We start from the raw sequence: 21120 nt of genomic DNA, 5'->3' as shown, positions 1-21120 counted from the left end.
GAGGAAGGTCCCGTGTAGCCAACCAGACCCTATCTCCGATTGCATAAGCGGGGGCTGGAATACGGCGACGATTCGCCTGGAGCTGATACCGGTCAGAAACTCTAAGGAGGGCCTTTCTGGCCCGATGCCAGGTCCGGTGGCAACGACGAATGTGGGCCTGGACAGAGGGAACCGAGAGATCTTTCTCCTGAGAAGGAAACAAGGGGGTTGGTAGCCGTATGGGCACTGGAAGGGAGACATCCCAGTGGCAGAAGTAGGGAGAGTATTGTGAGCATACTCAACCCAAGGCAACTGAGAGGCCCAAGAGGTGGGGTTGGAGGAAACAAGGCAGCGCAGCGTGGATTCCATCTTCTGGTTGGCTCTCTCCGCCTGTCCATTAGATTGGGGTGAAATCCAGATGTGAGACTGACTGTAGCTCCAATGGCCAAACAGAAGGATTTCCAGACAGCAGAGGTGAACTGAGGGCCACGGTCGGAAACTATGTCACTGGGCAATCCGTGGACCCTGAAAACCTCCCTAACCAGGATCTTGGACGTCTCAGAGGCAGAGGGAAGCTTGGAGATGGGCACAAAGTGGGCGAACTTGCTGAATCGGTCCACAATAGTCAGAATGACCATGTTCCCCTCAGAAGAGGGCAACCCAGTGACAAAGTCCAGGGCCAGATGCGACCATGGTCGCCGGGGATTGGTAGGGGGAAGAAGTCCAGAGCTGGGCCGATTGGCACTCTTGTTCTGCGCACAAACTGGACAGGCAGCAACAAACCTCCGAGTATCTTCTCCCATGGCAGGCCACCAAAATCGTCTGCGTAGAAGCGCCATCGTCCGAGCCACACCGGGGTGACAAGCCATCTTGCTGGCGTGGGACCATTGGAGGACAGCCGAACGAACCGACTCAGGCACAAACAACCGACCGGGTGGACCGTTACCGGGGCCGGGCTGCGTCCGAAGGGCCGCCATAACCTCCTCCTCAATCCTCCACATAACGGCTCCCACGACAAGGTTCCGGGGAAGAATCGTCTCAGTCTTGGCCCCACTCTCCTCCGTCTTGGAGAACATCCGGGACAAGGCGTCCGCCTTGCCGGTTCTTAGACCCGGTCGGAACGTCAAGGAAAAATTAAAGCGTCCAAAAAACAACGACCACCTGGCCTGACGGGAGTTGAGACGTTTAGCCGATTGCACGTAAGCAAGATTCTTGTGGTCAGTCCAGACAATAAACGGTTGCTCCACCCCCTCCGACCAGTGGCGCCACTCCTCCAAGGCAAGTTTCACCGCAAGGAGCTCCTGGTTACCCACATCGTAGTTCCTCTCCGTAGACGAAAGACGACGAGAGTAGTAGGCGCAGGGATGGAGTTTACCATCAGTGGAGCATCGCTGGGACAGGATGGCGCCAACCCCCACATCAGACGCATCCACTTCAACGACAAACTGACGAGCAGTGTCAGGTTGAGAGAGAATCGGAGCGTTGGTGAATCGCCTCTTCAAATCCAGAAATGCTCGGTCCGCCTCAGGATTCCAACTGAAGGTTCTGGTACTAGAAGTCAGGGCAGTTAAAGGAGCGGCCACACGGCTGTAATCACGGATAAATCTACGATAGAAATTCACAAACCCCAGAAACCTCTGGAGCTGCAATCTCGTACCGGGCTGGGCCCAATCCAGAACTGCCCTAACCTTCTCTTGGTCCATCCTAATCTCTCCCCTGGAGATGATGTACCCGAGGAAGGATATAGTGTGGGCGTGAAATTCACACTTCTCGGCCTTCACAAACAGGCAATTCTCCAACAATCGCTGCAGAACCTGCTTGACATGCTGGACGTGGCTGGAAAGCTCCTTAGAGAAGATTAGAATGTCATCCAGGTAAACGAACACAAAAAGACTGATCATATCTCTCAGGACGTCATTCACCATACTCTGGAACACTGCTGGGGCATTGGTCAGTCCAAACGGCATCACCTGATACTCGAAATGACCCATCGGTGTATTGAAACCAGTCAACCACTCGTCCCCCTCTCTGATCCGGACCAGATTATACGCATTGCGTAGGTCCAGCTTGGTGAACACAGTAGCACCCTGTAAGGAGTCGAAAGCAGAGCTCATCAAGGGCAGGGGATACTTGTTCTTGACCGTGATATCATTCAACCCCTGATAATCAATACAAGGTCGAAGAGAGCCATCCTTTTTACTCACAAAGAAGAATCCTGCCCCCAGGGGTGATGACGAGGGACGAATGAGACCAGCAGCTAGGGACTCCTTTATGTAGGTCTACAAAGCCTCACGTTCAGGTCGGGACATGCTGTATAACCGTCCCTTGGGATAGGCAGCTCCAGGGAACAGGTTTATGGCACAATCATATGGTCGGTGGGGAGGAAGTGACAGAGCCCTCTGCTTACTGAACACTTCCCCCAAATCGTGATATGTCTCGGGAACCAGGGACAAATCTGGGGGGTTAGCCTCAATAACCTGACTGGGAACAGAATGGGAACAGGCAGTCTTGAGGCAGTTAGCATGACAATCAATGCTCCAACTAGTTACCTTGCCAGTCACCCAATCGAACGTGGGATTGTGTTCTTTCAGCCAGGGGTATCCAAGGACCAGAGGAACATGGGAAGAAGGCAGAATGAAGAATGAGATAACCTCAGAATGATTCCCTGACAACAGCATCTTAACCGGTTCAGTCCTCATCGTGATACGTGCCAGACTACTGCCGTTCAGAGTGGTAGCTTCAATGGCTTCCGGTAATCGCTCCTTGGAAAGCCCCAGCTGTTCCACCACGTCGGCATCAATAAAGCTTCCATCGGCACCTGAATCGACGAAAGCGTTAATCGCTAAACTCTGATTCCTGTTCATGAGGGTAGCCGGGAAACTGGGTCTGTCAGGGGTATTGAGAGGTTGAAACTGGCTCGCTAAAAGTCCTCCCAACTTTAGCGAGCCGAGCAGTTTGATGGCCGCTGGGAACAAGTGGAGATGTAATGTCCCGAACTACCACAGTAGAGGCGCGGTTGGTCTTACGTCTATGTTGGCGCTCCTCCTTGGTTAACCCGTGCCGCCCCACTTGCATGGGTTCAGAATCTGGAGGCAGGACCTCTCCACTAATCCCGTGTGGTGGACAATGATCGACACATTCTGGTCCACCTCCTGACCTGACTGGAAACTGAGAAGCTGATTGATTGGACGGGCCCCATTGCTTCTCCCTCCTTCTCTCTCAAACTCTGTTATCCACCCGAATAGACAAAGCTACCAAACTGTCCAGGTCACTAGGCTCCGGATAGGAGATCAACTCATCCTGGATTTGCTCCGACAGCCCCTGGTAAAAGGCCGCTTGCAGTGACTCCTCATTCCACCCACTCTCCACAGCCAATGTCCTGAATTCGATTACGAAGTCGGCAACGCTGCGAGTTCCTTGGTGAAGACAAAACAGGCGCTTAGCTGCGTCCTTACCTCGAACTGGATGGTCAAACAGCTTCCTCATCTCTGCCGTGTACTGCTGGTATGACGCCATGCAGGTGTCCTGTCGTTCCCATACGGCTGAAGCCCACTCCAGGGCCCTACCACGCAGCAATTCAATCACAAAGGCTATCCTAGCCTTGTCTGTGGCGTAAGAGTGGGGCTGTAGATCGAACACTAATCCACACTGCATAAGAAAGGAACGGCATCTTCCCAAATCCCCTTCATACTTCTCAGGCGTCGAACCTTGGGCTCACGGAAGGGCACAGCTCCAGAAGCGGCAGGCGAGAGAGGTGAAACCGGTGGTGGATTCTCCACCGGCAAACTGAGCTGAGCCTGGATCTTCGTCAGACTGGTAGAAAAGTTCAGAACCGATAACTCTATCTCCTGTAGCGCCGTGCTGTGTTGTCCCAACATCATTTCCTGATGGGTAATGGCATGGCGAACAGAGTCCAGGTCCGCTGGGTTCATTTATGGCCGGATCGTTCTGTCACGGTTCTCTAAGACCGAACCCAGAAGCAGACCAGGACAAGGTGAGTTGAACGAATGTGAGTGTTTATTTACAGATAAAAAGATGCAGAATAGTCCAGGAGACGGAGCGGGTGGCGGAGATGAGTAGGTGGTGGTGAAGTGGCAGATGAACTGATGGCACGGCAGGGGTTGGGTGAAGGTTCCGGGAGAATGACTGTAGACAGATAAAACGGAGGTAAGTACAAGGCAGGTCAACAAGGTGCAAAAAACAACAAAACTAACGCTAGTACTCAGAGGCTGATACGCTGGCAAAACATACTGTTTATGGCTAACGATCCGGCAGGGAATGGATGTCAGGTCAGAGCTTATGAAGGGGTGATGATCAGGACCAGGTGTGCCGAAGCTGATGAGAAGCAGGTGCGGGTAATCGAGAGATCACCCGCCTAGCAACGTCGCCCGGCAACCGGACAGGGTGCGTTCAGGCACCTTCGGGAAACAGGAGATTCCGAGCAGAAAAACGGCAACACAGGCAGGAACAGACTCAGGACGCAGGGTTCATGACAGATGATTTTTTAATCAAGAATAAATGAACATATCCAAACGTCATTTGACATGAAGGTTTAGTAAGGGGACCTAATTAAAGCTTAAATACACTGCTCAAAAAAATTAAGGGAACACTTAAACAACACAATGTAACTCCAAGTCAATCACACTTCTGTGAAATCAAACTGTCCACTTAGGAAGCAACACTGATTGACAATACATTTCACATGCTGTTGTGCAAATGGACTAGACAACAGGTGGAAATTATAGGCAATTAGCAAGACACCCCCAATAAAGGACTGGTTTTGTAGGTGGTGACCACAGACCACTTCTCAGTTCCTATGCTTCCTGGCTGATGTTTTGGTCACTTTTGAATGCTGGCGGTGCTTTCACTCTAGTGGTAGCATGAGATGGAGTCTACAACCCACACAAGTGGCTCAGGTAGTGCAGCTCATCCAGGATGGCACATCAATGCGAGCTGTGGCAAGAATGTTTGCTGTGTCTGTCAGCGTAGTGTCCAGAGCATGGAGGCGCTACCAGGAGACAGGCCAGTACATCAGGAGACGTGGAGGAGGCCGTAGGAGAGCAACAACTCAGCAGCAGGACTGCTACCTCCGCCTTTGTGCAAGGAGGAGCAGGAGGAGCACTGCCAGAGCCCTGCAAAATGACCTCCAGCAGACCACAAATGTGCATGTGTCTGCTCAAACGGTCAGAAACAGACTCCATGAGGGTGGTATGAGGGCCCGACGTCCACAGGTGGGGGTTGTGCTTACAGCCCAACACCGTGCAGGACGTTTGGCATTTGCCAGAGAACACCAAGATTGGCAAATTCGCCACTGGTGCCCTGTGCTCTTCACAGATGAAAGCAGGTTCACACTGAGCACATGTGACAGACGTGACAGAGTCTGGAGACGCCGTGGAGAACGTTCTGCTGCCTGCAACATCCTCCAGCATGACCGGTTTGGCAGTGGGTCAGTCATGGTGTGGGGTGGCATTTCTTTGGGGGGCCACACAGCCCTCCATGTGCTCGCCAGAGGTAGCCTGACTGCCATTAGGTACCGAGATTAGATCCTCAGACCCCTTGTGAGACCATATGCTGGTGTGGTTGGCCCTGGGTTCCTCCTAATGCAAGACAATGCTAGACTTCATGTGGCTGGAGTGTGTCAGCAGTTCCTGCAAGAGGAAGGCATTGATGCTATGGACTGGCCCGCCCGTTCCCCAGACCTGAATCCAATTGAGCACATCTGGGACATCATGTCTCGCTCCATCCACCAACGCCACGTTGCACCACAGACTGTCCAGGAGTTGGCAGATGCTTTAGTCCAGGTCTGGGAGGAGATCCCTCAGGAGACCATCCGCCACCTCATCAGGAGCATGCCCAGGCGTTGTAGGGAGGTCATACAGGCACGTGGAGGCCACACACACTACAGAGCCTCATTTTGACTTGTTTTAAGGACATTACATCAAAGTTGGATCAGCCTGTAGTGTGGTTTTCCACTTAAATGTTGAGGGTGACTCCAAATCCAGACCTCCATTGGTTGATAAATTTGATTTCCATTGATCATTTTTGTGTGATTTTGTTGTCAGCACATTCAACTATGTAAAGAAAAAAGTATTTAATAAGATTATTTCATTCATTCAGATCTAGGATGTGTTATTTTAGTGTTCCCTTTATTTTTTTGAGCAGTGTAATTATGATGGAAAAACCCATTTCAAAAAGTGCACCACTTCAGACATTGAATTGGCCTGTGCTGATGCAGTACAGCCTTATGTATGTCCTAATGAATGTACATATCATTCTACACATCAATTAGAATGATATTGACGAAGATATTGATAAAGAACAAACCGGTTAGGGTTAGGAAAAAACTACAAATGGCGCCACATTTGTAGTTCACAACTTTTCCGGTTTCTGTATTATAAGAATTTCTCTGTTACATCAATTATTGAATAGAATCCGACAATATATACGACATTCAAATGAAAGTAACATTTCGCAAGAATAGTTCATGAATAGTTTAAAAATGTAATCAGAAAATTCATAAACATAGTATATTACGTCATGGGCAGTGCGACGCACATAACCAAAACAAACGCTGACGCAATGGCCAAACCGAAGACGTGGCCAAACGCTGTGACAACACAGATATAAGTGCCTGTTCACAATCCACCCCCCTAAACTAAACTAATAAGCACACACAAGCACATTACAATTTAACAATGTTTAAATCGACAATCACCAGGTGAAACAATAAATCGTTCTCCCTGACAATGGTTCTGTAAAAAGCAGAGGGATGGGGCTGGAGAAATGTAACCATAGTTTAAACCATGTTTCGAGGCTATAGTCCAGTGGTGCTGTTTTTTTTTTTTCCTTTAAATTAAGACCTAGACAACCAGGTGAGGGGAGTTCCTTAGTAATTAGTGACCTTAATTAAATCAATCAAGTACAAGGGAGGAATGAAAACCCGCAGACACTCTGCCCACCTGTGGAATGAGTTTGACACGTGTATGTATGTTTACATTTACTTTGTTTACTAACATTGGAGTAGAAAAAGCTTATATTTTGGGTTCTGATGGGGGTACGGCAGTTGAACTATGTTCACGAGGCATTTCTAAATAATATTCTTCAAGAATCAATGGGTACATCCACTTCATTTATAAGTCGAAAAGTGGATGTAGCAACTGCAGATTGGCCATTTAAAGGGGTGCATCGGGCCTGGTCATGTAACCGGGCAAAAGCAATGACAGACGAGCACCCTTCTCAAATCTGTGCCACCTGATCACATTGTCAACAAGGCAGAAACATACGTTTATTTTCCATATAATGTATGTTCAAACTATTTCTCCTTAGGAAGGCAGATAAAGCACATATGCAAAATGAATGAATCATTTTTCACCCAGTGCAAACTGCACCCAACCAAACAAACACCTTCAGTCTGTGATAGATTCCTCGTCATCCGAGCTGTAGTGGATGCTGTCATAGATGTCACCTAGGTCCTCTTCCAGGAGGTCATCTATGAAGTCATCTTCTAGGAGGGAGGTGTCTTGGCCCATAGCTTTGCTGTATATGAGTTTGACAGAGTCCTGGTGTCTTCTGAGGCTACTGACTCTCCTCTGAAGCGTGGATAAGAGACCTCTGCTCCCAGCTTCCGACTGATTCAATTGCCAGCCTAACAACAACAACCGCAATGTGTAGGTTAAACACAATGTATTCTTTCAATACAATTGAACATATTAATGAATGTTCCCCTATTTTGCCTGGTTAGGTCAAGTGCCACATGTGAAGCAAGGTCTTGCACATTCTCCGATTCCCTCTTTAGGCTTTCCCAGTGCTGCTTGACTTCCTTTAGGACAATTAACTCTTCCTCCTTCAGCCGTCTCAGGAGCATCACTCGGTCAAAGACCATTTTCTTTGTGAGTAGGTCAGCTGTAAATTCATAAGAATGCAATGTGGATTTGTAACTTTAATGGTAGTGCTGTCTGTGTTTGTGCAACTGAACAAACACAGATAGCATAACAGAAACATAGTTATCGTGACACACGAACATACTACTTACTTTGTCCATGCAGCTCCCAAGGCCATGCATGAAGGTCTGCGGAAAGGATCTCATTTGCAGATGGTATTGCTGAATCTGGTACAAGGGTGTTGTACTCCTCTATGGCAGCTGTCAATTTGTCCTTTTCTTCCAATATCTTTCTGCGCAGAGGGTGACGTTTCTTGCATCCATCTGTCGTCAAAACAAAAGGAGAATGGAATTATTTATTCAATTGCATGGCTTTGAAATTAAAGAGAAATTAATTGTGTGCAATTAAATATTCATGAAATTTCACAAACCTGTCTGACGGTAGAGGTTCTATTTCCTTTGTTTGTTGCTAAGAAACAGGACTTCAATTGTTCTCTGTAGTACCTGGGGACCATCCAGGTTCTCAGCTGTTTCCTCTGAAATACAATAAATCTATAAATTGACAATATATGAGTAGTTGCACTCACTTCCTGGAGGAACATAGGGCCTGCAAAGGTTTTTGTAACAAATGATTTGTTATGTGGTGGGTGAGTGAGCCCCACGCATAACCCCCAACCTGGAGGACCAGTGAATATTTTGTCTGCCTCCTACCCTTCGACCTGTCCGGCTTGATTGCACCTACCGGTGGAATACACCCTCTCCGGCTTAGCTCTCAGGGTCATTGGAGTACGCAAGCCTCTCCACCACATCAAGGTGACAGTCCAGGAGTTAGCCCATTGCTTAACTTCCGTTGTCCAGAGTCTCATCGCCTACACCCAAACCACTCTTCAACTTTTCGAGTCTGGGTCTCCTCCTGGATTTTTGCTGAAGTCTGAGAATTATGACAAAAATAAAACGGAATAATTAATTGTTCTAAAATAAATAAAATGCATATATATAATACTTATAAAAGAAATGTATTGATCCACACAATACACCTTCAAGTATCTTCTGGACAATGCTCTGTCCAGGTTCTTCTTCTTTCTTCTGTTCCACCCCATGGCCTGGATGGTTAGCATGTCTGTTCTTGCTAGAAAAGCCAAATAGAACTCCTTATTCCAGATAAGTGCTAACATAGCTGAATAGAACAACCTTAAACAAATTGTTTACCTCCTTTGGACATTTGCTTGGAACAGATTGCAGCCCTCGACAATAAGCTGTTCCCTTGTTCCACTTTCTCCCCCAGAGTTGTGCCAGCTCCTTCCTGATTCCGTCCTCTCCACTTAATCTTAATTTACATCAAAAATAATATTGACTTAATATTGCAATTATGTGAATAACAAACATCTAAATGGGAAACCTTGTAAAGGACTGACGCTGGAAATTCTCTTTCAACAGTTTAATAAAGAAAAACGTACCTCGCATTTCAAACGATGTGCCTTTGCATGCATGACGGAAAGAAGTGGCTTCATGTCTAGAAGAGTGGCGAGCTCTGGACAATGAAGGGCAACTTTGGTCAGGTATGGCCAGAATTTGCCAGACAACTCATTCTGCAAGAACAGTGGGTACGCAAAGATCTCTCCACGCATCATGTTGAGGCTCAGAAGTATTCCGTGGCGGCAGACGGCAACTTCGAGTACCTCTTCATCAAGTTTGTCGTTAGTTTTCCTTGATAACTCTTTAGCTGCTGTCCACTGGGATGCTCCACATACCCCTTTTCCATAACCCTAGACAAGGACATTTTTTGGGGGGGAAGCGTTAACGGGACAGTGGTTAAGTTTTTCAAATCTAGCTGAGGGTGCTGAGCTACTCTATATGTTCTCTACAATGGAGATCAGAAGTGGGAGATTTACTGTCAAAAAGTGAGAAAGTTAGAGGAACAAAAATCAACAAACATATGATTTACTCAATTAGAAAGAAAATGACTCTCGTCAGTTCCTATTGGGAAAAACAGAACCTGAAACAACCAAAACAAGCTATAAATGCATCCAACAAGTTTGTAGAGTCACACGCTTGATGTAGTCATTGTGTGCAAGGAATATGGGACCAAATGCTAAACTTTTGACTACTTTAACCCACTAAGTGATATGTGTCCAAATACTTGACATCTTCAAATGGGGGGAGGGACTAGACATATAAAGTGCTTTAATTTCTAAACGGTAAATCAGATATGTCTGAAAATACCTTAAAATAAAAGGTGACATACTGTAATGTAACCTCATATCAAACATTTGATCTCAAATCCGAAATTCTGGAGAAAAAAAAAGAATAATAATGTTTCATCACTGTCAAAATAAATATGCAGTGGAGTATAATTCAGTAACACCAGATGACCCCAATTTTGACAGTGAAACAATTGAAACATACCTATTTCTTCATCAATGCTGAAAACTGGAGTGGATTCCAATCCACTGGTCCTTGTCGCTAAAATAAGATATGCAAAAAAGGATCAGACTTAAAGGGGAACAAAGAAGTTGATACAGCCATTTTTGGACTTATATTAATTATATGTATTCTTGAAGATTATAACTTATTAATGCCTCATGAGTTTAATTCAACCCATCAGAACCCAAAATATAAACTTGTTTCACCCAAACTATAAACTCGTTTTAGTCAAATGTTTGCAAACAAAGTAAATGTAAACAAACACTGTTTAGCCTTAAAAAATTGTTAAAACTATTATTTTAATATAATTGATGGTAAGTTATTGCATCCATAGCTCTGTCTATAAATTGAAAGTGGTTACATTTCCCCAACCCCATCACTCAGCTTTTTACCAAAACAGGGGAGCTTTTTACCAAAACAGGGGAGGGGAGTATGCTTTGTTATTGTTTCAACTACCGATTACAGCTTTAATTTAAAAGAAAATACAATAAATGAATTACAAGGCCACTGAATAACAAGGAATTGTATAGATTAATTTATTCAATCGCTCATCAATACCTGATTCTTCCTCCTCAGTGACTGGCCAAACGTTTGCACTGGTCTGGCTCTTGATGTACTGGCCCTTATTTTCACATAAGGTGAAGTGATTTGTCAGCTGAGGAAAGGCACCTGCAGTAGACCCACGTTCTGGGTCACTCACACAGCTAACATGTGTAGAAGTTCACAAGGATGCTAACAAGTGCACCCTTCTGCCTCATGCTCAATGTGCAATATCACTGATGTCAGTGATCAGGTCATATCACTGAGTCTACGTTTAAATTTACATTTGTGCCATGTGGGCTCTACTTTGACAAACAAAATGCAATGATAAATCATTACGCTCTGATGCTGGGGGTGTGTTGGGAACACGTATGGGAGTTATAGCGGTTACATTACCAGTAATGTACGACTTGTTACATTACCGGTTCTGGGTTGAGCTCCTCAGCCAGCCTTTTTGCCTCGTTAATGGCCTCTTCCAGTTGGGCTTGTGGGTCCTTCTCTTGGTTGAGCTCCTCAGCAAGCTGTTCTGCCTTTTTAATAGCCTCATCCATTTGGTCTTGGGGGCCCTCAGAGGCCATACCATCTCAAAAGAAACATAAAGAGACAACTTCCAATCCTAACGCATTCCTTCACATAGAAAAGCTGCATGTCATTGACAGCGTGTGTGTGTGTTTTACTATGCCCTGCACGTAACTAAAGGTCTTCATCCTCCTCCACACGCAGACTGACTGATCTACAAATCACTTTGCATAACAAATAAATATTTACTATTACTTACCGATCAGTCAGTCTGTCACCATTTACCAACAATGCATTATTACTCTGTCACTTTCTTTTTCATGTTGTTCTATGACATGTGCAACTCCAGTCCTAAAAGGCTACAGTGTCTGCAGGTTTCGGCTCCACCCTTGTACATGAACAATCAATTTAGATAATTGATAAGTTCGGACCTCCTCTCACCTGATTGTCTATGTCTTAACAGGATCTGATCAACTCCTTTACATCCCTCCTAGGGTCCCTATTTCTTTGAAGATGCAAAGAGGAAAAGGGTGAATATATAGCCTAATGTATAGGTGGCTAAAATAATAAGTGAGAATGATATCCAAATATATGCAAGTAATGCAACAAAAATATCCACACATTCTATGTTGTCTATGCAACTTTCTTTATTCACCTTAGCTACGTAACCTTCCTTACTGGTTTAACACATTTTTTAAACCACACACTTTAACAAACACAAAACAAATGCGTATGCATGCTGTATTTCTTACAACATGGGACAAACTGAATACCTACCTGTTATCTGTCCAGGATCCAGACATCTGGTGTGGCGCGAAACATATATGAACAGTAAATGTCACATGACAGGATTAGGTAACTTTTCTTGTTCTTCTTGTTCTTCTTGTAACGTTCTGGTAGGCTAGAAGCTTTCCGGTGTTTTGCTGCGATTCACAGGTCGACGTAGGTATTGCACATTATTTATCGTTCTCATGACCGTAGCTGCAGCCCAGTGGAAATCCAAAAGCTTTCTAGCTATTTCGCACTGATGGTAATTTTAACCCAAGATGTTTTCTAGTGAAAAGGTGCTTACACTTAGAGGCATGTAAACTCAGCAAAAAAAGAAACGTCCTCTCACTGTCAACTGCGTTTATTTTCGGCAAACTTAACATGTGTAAATATTTGTATGAACATAACAAGATTCAACAACTGAGACATAAACTGAACAAGTTCCACAGACATGTGACTAACAGAAATGGAATAATATGTCCCTGAACAAAGGGGTGGTCAAAATCAAAAGCAACAGTCAGTATCTGGTGTGGCCACCAGCTGCATTAAGTACTGCAGTGCATCTCCTCCTCATGGACTGCACTAGATTTGCCAGTTCTTGCTGTGAGATGTTACCCCACTCTTCCACCAAGGCACCTGCAAGTTCCCGGACATTTCTGGGGGGAATGGCCCTAGCCCTCACCCTCCGATCCAACAGGTCCCAGACGTGCTCAATGGGATTGAGATCCGGGCTCTTCGCTGGCCATGGCAGAACACTGACATTCCTGTCTTGCAGGAAATCACGCACAGAACGAGCAGTATTGCTGGTGGCATGGTCATGCTGGAGGGTCATGTCAGGATGAGCCTGCAGGAAGGGTACCACATGAGGGAGGAGGATGTCTTCCCTGTAACGTACAGCGTTGAGATTGCCTGCAATGACAACAAGCTCAGTGCGATGATGCTGTGACACCTCGCCCCAGACCATGACGGACCCTCCACCTCCAAATCGATCCCGCTCCAGAGTACAGGCCTCGGTGTAACGCTCATTCCTTCGACGATAAACGCGAATCCGACCATCACCCCTGGTGAGACAAAACCGTGTCTCGTCAGTGAAGAGCACTTTTTGCCAGTCCTGTTTGGTCCAGCTACGGTGGGTTTGTGCCCATAGGCGACGTTGTTGCCGGTGATGTCTGGTAAGGACCTGCCTTACAACAGGCCTACAAGCCCTCAGTCCAGCCTCTCTCAGCCTATTGCGGACAGTCTGAGCACTGATGGAGGGATTGTGCGTTCCTGGTGTAACTTGGGCAGCTGTTGTTGCCATCCTGTACCTGTCCCGCAGGTGTGATGTTCGAATGTACCGTTCCTGTGCAGCGGTTGTTACACGTGGTCTGCCACTGCGAGGACAATCAGCTGTCCGTCCTGTCTCCCTGTAGTGCTGTCTTAGGCGTCTCACATTACGGACATTGCAATGTATTGCCTTAGGTACAACTGCAGTCCTCATGCCTCCTTGCAGCATGCCTAAGGCACATTCACGCAGATGAGCAGGGACCCTGGGCATCTTTCTTTTGGTGTTTTTCAGAGTCAGTAGAAAGGCCTCTTTATTGTCCTAAGTTTTCATAACTGTGACCTTAACGACAGTTCCACAGGTGCATGTTCATTAATTGTTTATGGTTCGTTGAACAAGCATGGGAAACAGTGTTTAAACCCTTTACAATGAAGATCTGTGAAGTTATTATCTTTGAAAGACAGGGTCCTGAAAAGGGACTTTTCTTTTTTTGTTGAGTTTATTTAGACTCAGCCAGCTCATAGTACAATTCCACCCTGGCCTTATTATGGGTTAACGTTTTGGTGATTTTGGTTAGCCAACAATATTTTAAGACTACATTTCCCAAAATGTTATGCGAAAATAAAAAATGTATTGGTATTGATGAACAATGGCAAGGCTGCTGTTGTATTTTCAGTTACATTCTGGTCAATAAAAACGGTTTACACGTTTGTTTTTTGTAAGAAATACATGGAACTACAACCGAATAAAACACCATTAGCCATCATGCATTGCTTAAATTCATTCTGTTCTGAAAAGTCTGTTCAGAAAAATCGAAAACAGTACATATAGGCATACAACTAAAATGTTTGAATAGGGATGAAATAAAAACAAAATATCTATATATTCATAACTTTAAAAAAAAGAATGAAATAAAGGCTATCGCGTCTATGGTTGTTGCAAAGGCTTGTGTGTAGCCTACTGGTAAAATGTGTGTATTTTCGCACGAATTAAGTAGCACATAAATTCGTGTCTTTTCTCATGAATTAAGCCACACAAAAACGTATGAAATCTGCTGAAATACATTATGCACGAATTGAATGTGAGGTTGGGCTGGACTGCCTCTGCTACTGTGCCTTTCTGGACATTGTAAACTGTCAAGAAAATACCTGTTACTGATCCAAATGGTTACCTAATCAGGCCTAGGCTAGATTATTATTATTTTGGAATGAAACATGCATTCAAAACACAGTTTCTTTTGCAGTTATTGAATTTCCTTTTTTTAACTAGGCAAGTTCGTTAAGAACAAATTCTTATTTACAATGACGGCCTACACCGGCCAAACCCAGACGTAGCTGGGTCAATTGTGCACCGCCCTATGGGACTCCCAATCACAGCCAGTTGTGATACAGCCTGGAATCAAACCAGGGAGTCTGTAGTGATGCCTCAAGCACTGAGATGCAGTGCCTTAAACCACTGCGCCACTCAGGAGCCCAATGTATTTTTATGGACTTTGCAAACTGTCAAGAATAGACCCATAACTGATTCAAATGGTTGCATATTCAGGCCTAGGCTGTATGCAGTTATTTTGGCATGAAGCATTCAAAACAGGATGTTTGAGTGGTTGTTCAAATTAGCCTACATCAGTGGTGTAGTGGTGCCTGTAGAAGTGGGTATACTCTAATTGGGTAATACAAAGCATGAGCTGGCGCACACCCAGAGAATATTATTTAGTGTAGAGGTGGTGACTAATGGCGAATAAACTGCAAGCTACAAAAACAAATAGAGAGTCGCACACTATGTATAAACTCCCAGTAATTTATTGGGTAGGAAACCCTATAGGGTAGCGACTCTCTTTATTTGTTTTTGTAGCTTGCAGTTTATACTCTAATTGGAAGAAAAATAAATCATACTAACAGTGACATACACTCTGAAAGACCTAAAATGATAAATCCCATATTGGTCTTTCACAGTTAGGCCAACCCAAGCTGTACTGTGCAAGTAGGCTAATAGTAGGCCTATTATGGAAATACATTAATTAGACTGCTTTGGATAAAAGCGTCTGCTAAATGGCATATTACATATTATATTATTATATTATATATATATATTATATTATTATATTTATATACAGTGGGGAAAAAAAGTATTTAGTCAGCCACCAATTGTGCAAGTTCTCCCACTTAAAAATATGAGAGAGGCCTGTAATTTTCATCATAGGTACACGTCAACTATGACAGACAAATTGAGGAAAACAATTCCAGAAAATCACATTGTAGGATTTTTAATGAATTTATTTGCAAATTATGGTGGAAAATAAGTATTTGGTCACCTACAAACAAGCAAGATTTCTGGCTCTCACAGACCTGTAACTTCTTCTTTAAGAGGCTCCTCTGTCCTCCACTCGTTACCTGTATTAATGGCACCTGTTTGAACTTGTTATCAGTATAAAAGACACCTGCCCACAAGCTCAAACAGTCACACTCCAAACTCCACTATGGCCAAGACCAAAGAGCTGTCAAAGGACACCAGAAACTAAATTGTAGACCTGCACCAGGCTGGGAAGACTGAATCTGCAATAGGTAAGCAGCTTGGTTTGAAGAAATCAACTGTGGGAGCAATTATTAGGAAATGGAAGGCATACAAGACCACTGATAATCTCCCTCGATCTGGGGCTCCACGAAGATCTCACCCCGTGGGGTCAAAATGATCACAAGACCGGTGAGCAAAAATCCCAGAACCACACGGGGGGACCTAGTGAATGACCTGCAGAGAGCTGGGACCAAAGTAACAAAGCCTACCATCAGTAACACACTACGCCGCCAGGGACTTAAATCCTGCAGTGCCAGACGTGTCCCCCTGCTTAAGCCAGTACATGTCCAGGCCCGTGCTAGAGTGCATTTGGATGATCCAGAAGAGGATTGGGAGAATGTCATATGGTCAGATGAAACCAAAATATAACTTTTTGGTAAAAACTCAACTCGTCGTGTTTGGAGGACAAAGAATGCTGAGTTGCATCCAAAGAACACCATACCTACTGTGAAGCATGGGGGTGGAAACATCATGCTTTGGGGCTGTTTTTCTGCAAAGGGACCAGGACGACTGATTCGTGTAAAGGAAAGAATGAATGGGGCCATGTATGGTGAGATTTTGAGTGAAAACCTCCTTCCATCAGCAAGGGCATTGAAGATGAAACGTGGCTGGGTCTTTCAGTATGACAATGATCCCAAACACACCGCCCGGGCAACGAAGGAGTGGCTTCGTAAGAAGCATTTCAAGGTCCTGGAATGGCCTAGCCAGTCTCCAGATCTCAACCCCATAGAAAATCTTTGGAGGGGAGTTGAAAGTCCGTGTTGCCCAGCGACAGCCCCAAAACATCACTGCTCTAGAGGAGATCTGCATGGAGGAATGGGCCAAAATACCAGCAACAGTGTGTGAAAACCTTGTGAAGACTTACAGAAAACGTTTGACCTGTGTCATTGCCAATAAAGGGTATATAACAAAGTATTGAGAAACTTTTGTTATTGACCAAATACTTATTTTCCACCATAATTTGCAAATAAATTCATTAAAAATCATACAATGTGATTTTCTGGATTTTTTTTCCTCATTTTGTCTGTCATAGTTGACGTGTACCTATGATGAAAATTACAGGCCTCTCTCATCTTTTTAAGTGGGAGAACTTGCACAATTGGTGGCTGACTAAATACTTTTTTTCCCCACTGTATTATATATATTATAAGTGAGTCAGAAATTCACAGGTTATTATTATTATTTTTTAAAGGTTTCCGCACTCAAAGTCACACTTTTTTAATAGAAAACAACTAAATTGAATGTTATAAATCCATAACAATGCTTAAACCAAATCAGGAGACCACTTTTGGATTTTTGAGTGTAGTTACCTTTTAATTCAACTAAACAGGCACCTAGCACTGTTGTTTGGTTACCGGTGATTCTGTAGCGCACATGATATGGAGTTTGCAAAACAAATGGCCACTGGTCCCCTGTAGCTCAGTTGGTAGAGCATGGTGCTTGCAACACCAGGGTTGTGGGTTCGTTTCCCACGGGGGGCCAGAATGAAAATGTATGCACTCACTAACTGTAAGTCGCTCTGGATAATACGTCAGCTAAATGACTAAAATGTCAAATGGATGGATGCAAATAATCATGATATCATTCTGCCAGGTAGGGGTAAGCAATTTTTTAGGTAGTTAACATTTAATTGAAAAGCTTTTTGGGAAAGCTTTTCCATCTACCAGAAGATGGTTAGGCCTATCATTAGCATTGCTATATTTTCCCTCTTCCTTAATTGTTTGAAACCTGGACGTTTTACTTAATATTGTGAGGCATGTCATCCCTTACTTAAAATTAGACTATAGCCAAAACTCCACCATAGAAACGTGGAGGCAATTATTTTATAAAGACTTCCTCATATGTGCTCTTCTGTTCAGTTTGTTTTCAAATGAACTTTTTTTCATTGTCTCGCAGCCAAAGGCATTATCTTATTCACATTAGCAACCCATGACAGTTGTTGCATCTTTAGATCTCCCCTGTTTTTGTCCATGAAACCGCTCCCATGTGCGGTGCGCATTTTAGGACAATGTTTTCCTGCAAATTAAATTTTTGAACATTTGCGCATAGGCCTACAGCCGTGTGCACATTGCTGCGCTTAAAATGTGAAGTCTATCAATATTTTAAGCTCAACATTCTGATCTGTTCCATCAGCCTTATTAACTGATATGGCGTATACCTCCACTACCCCATAATGACGAACTGATATGTTTTTAGAATGTGAGAGCAAAAATTACAAGATTATGCTATAATACTGTTATTGCATCAAATGGTTTTTTTCTGCAATAGGGTTCTTAGAACTCTCATGTGTCTGTGTTAACACTGGCAGTAGATTTACGATGCTTTAGGTGATAAACCTAACAAGCCACATTCCATTCACGTGAGGAAGATGGCTCCTGTCTGACTGAGCATGCATTCCATAGAATGAGTTGGTGTTTGTGTAATGAGAGGAAGCTTATTTTGGGGGCCAAACTCTGGTTTCTGTACAAGAAGAACAGTATTCACGGCAAGTGCTCGTCGAACATCTCATTCCAAAATCATGGGCATTAATATCGAGTTGGTCCCCCGTTTGCTGCTATAGGCCTGGCTCGCAGTCGGCGTTCCAATTTATCCCAAAGGTGTTCGATGGGGTTGAGGTCAGGGCTCTGTGCAGGCCAGTCAAGTTCTTCCACACCGATCTCGACAAACCATTTCTGTATGGACCTCGTTTTGTGCACAGGGGCATTTTCATGCTGAAACAGGAAAGGGCTTTCCCCAAACTGTTGCCACAAAGTTGGAAGCACAGAATCGTCTACAATGTCATTGTATGCAGTAGCGTTAAGATTTCCCTTCACTGGAACTAAGGGGCCTAGCCCAAACAATGAAAAACAGCCCCAGACCATTATTTCTCCTCCACCAAACTTTACAGTTGGTACTATGCATTGGGGTAGGTAGTGTTCTCCTGGCATCCGCCAAACCCAGATTCGTCCATCGGACTGCCAGTTGGTGAAGTCTTATTCATCACTCCAGAGAACGCGTTTCCACTGCTCCAGAGTCCAATGGCAGCGAGCTTTACACAGCTCCAACAGACGCCTGGCATTGTGCATGGTGATCTTAGGCTTGTGTGCGGCCATGGAAACCCATTTAATGAAGCTCCCGACGAACAGTTATTGTGCTGACGTTGCTTCCAGAGGCAGTTTGGAACTCTGTAGTGAGTGTTGCAGCCGGGGACAGACGATTTTTACGCGTTTCAGCACTCGGCGGTCCCACTGTGTGAGCTTGTGTGGCCTATCAATTCGCGGCTGAGCCGTTGTTGCTCCTAGACGTTTCCACTTCACAATAACAGCGCTTACAGTTGACCGGGGCAGCTCTAGCAGGGTAGAAATCTGACTAACTGACTTGTTAGAAAGGTGGCATCCTATGACGATGCCACGTTGAAAGTCACTGAGCACTGAGCTCTTCAGTAAGGCCATTCTACTGCCAATGTTTGTCTATGGAGATTGCATGGCTGTGGGCTCGATCGTATACACGTCAGCAACCGGTTTGGCTAAAATAGCCGAATCTACTCATTTGAAGGGGTGTCCACATACTTTTGTATATATAGTACCAGTCAAAAGTTTGGACACACCTACTCACTCCAGGGTTTGTCTTTATTTTTACAGAAACACTGCTAACCAAACAACAGTGCTAGGTGCCTGCACACTTGAATTAAAGGGTAACTACACTTAAAAATTCAAAATGTCTTAGATTTTTCACAGATCTCAAAAGTGGTCTCCTGATGAAGTGTAAGCATTGTTGTGGACTTAGAACATACAATTGTGTTGTTTTTCTGCAAAAGTGTGACTTTGAGGGTGAAAACCTGATATATTTTTGAAAAATCTGAAACCTGTGAAATGTTTACATTTATCAGTTTTAATCATTTAGCAGACGCTCTTTTCCAGAGTGACTTACAGGCGCAATTAGGGTTAAGCGGCTTGCTCAAGGGCACTTTGGCAGATTTGTTTCACCTTGTTGGCTCTGAGATTCGAATCGGCAACCTTTCAGTTATTGGCCCAATGCTCTAACTGCTAGGCTACCTGCTGCCCTGTTTTAATGGTAGGCCTGCTACATTTTTACATTTTAATAATTTAGCAGACGCTCTTATCCAGAGCGACTTACAGTTAGTGAGTGCATAGATTTTCATACTGGCCCCCCGTGGGAATCGAACCCACAACACTGGCGTTGCGAACGCCATGCTCTACCAACTGAGCTACACGGGACTATTAGCCTACTTGCACAGGACAGCTTGGGTTGGCCTGACTGTGAAAGACCAAGACCATCAATCCTTCCCGAGTGCCTCTCTTTGCTTATTTCTTTTAAGTTTCTTAAAACAGTGAATTCTAGATGACTGTAAATGTGTTTTCTTTCTAATTTAAACTTGCATGACTACAAAGTCAAAGCCAATGTTTTTCCACTTTAAATAACAATGCAGGAATGCATCTAATTCAATACATCTGCCTGGTCACCTAGAAGTAGGTAGCTACTCATATAATAGGGTCTGTCTAACATTTACATTTTTTTACATTTTAGTCATTTAGCAGACGCTCTTATCCAGAGCGACATACAGTTAGTGAGTGCATACATTATTATTTTATTCATACTGGCCCCCCGTGGGAATCGAACCCACAACCCTGGCGTTGCAACTGAGCAACATCAACTGAGCAACATCCCTGCCGGCCATTCCCTCCTCTACCCTGGACGACGCTGGGCCAATTGTGCACCGCCCTATAACATTGACAGGGGAAGAAGGTATTTTTCAGTGGTGATTTGCTGCACACCCAGCCCTTAGGTTTAGAAAAGATGTACGATAAAATTAAATATAGCCTATACTTTAGTTAAAAAGGAGTCTCTGCAAACTTAAATCAGTTGCAATTTCAGAGATGTGGAGACTACTTTTTCACTATATAGCATACAGAACAGCCTCTATTCGTCCCATTGTTTAGGCCAGTTCCCATCATCCCCCACTCTCCATGTCTTTCACCTGACTTTGGAACTCACTAGAAGGTCTGTTTTGGGGATGGAACAAACTCTCAAAGGACGATCTAGGTGTCTCAAATCCAAAAATAAGGCTTACCAGTTACAAACAAATAGCCATTGAGTTATTGTCCCATGGTTCTTTGCCGTTCTTTGTTGGGTGTATCTCATATTGAACACACAGTCATCCATGCCTGTATGGACG

At 44.4% G+C, this 21120-nt stretch overlaps 1 non-coding gene across 1 annotated transcript; it reads right to left on the bottom strand.

The window, feature by feature from the left end:
• Positions 1–20088: 20088 nt before the first annotated feature.
• Positions 20089–20162, bottom strand: trnaa-cgc. The gene has a single exon. It is a non-coding gene; the product is annotated as a tRNA-Ala (tRNA).
• Positions 20163–21120: the final 958 nt, after the last annotated feature.

Source organism: Coregonus clupeaformis, chromosome 12 (genome assembly GCF_020615455.1).
Source record: "Coregonus clupeaformis isolate EN_2021a chromosome 12, ASM2061545v1, whole genome shotgun sequence".
Lineage (NCBI taxonomy): Eukaryota > Metazoa > Chordata > Actinopteri > Salmoniformes > Salmonidae > Coregonus > Coregonus clupeaformis.
The sequence above is the reverse complement of the archived record's forward strand: the minus strand, read 5'-3'. Positions and strand labels throughout refer to the sequence as shown.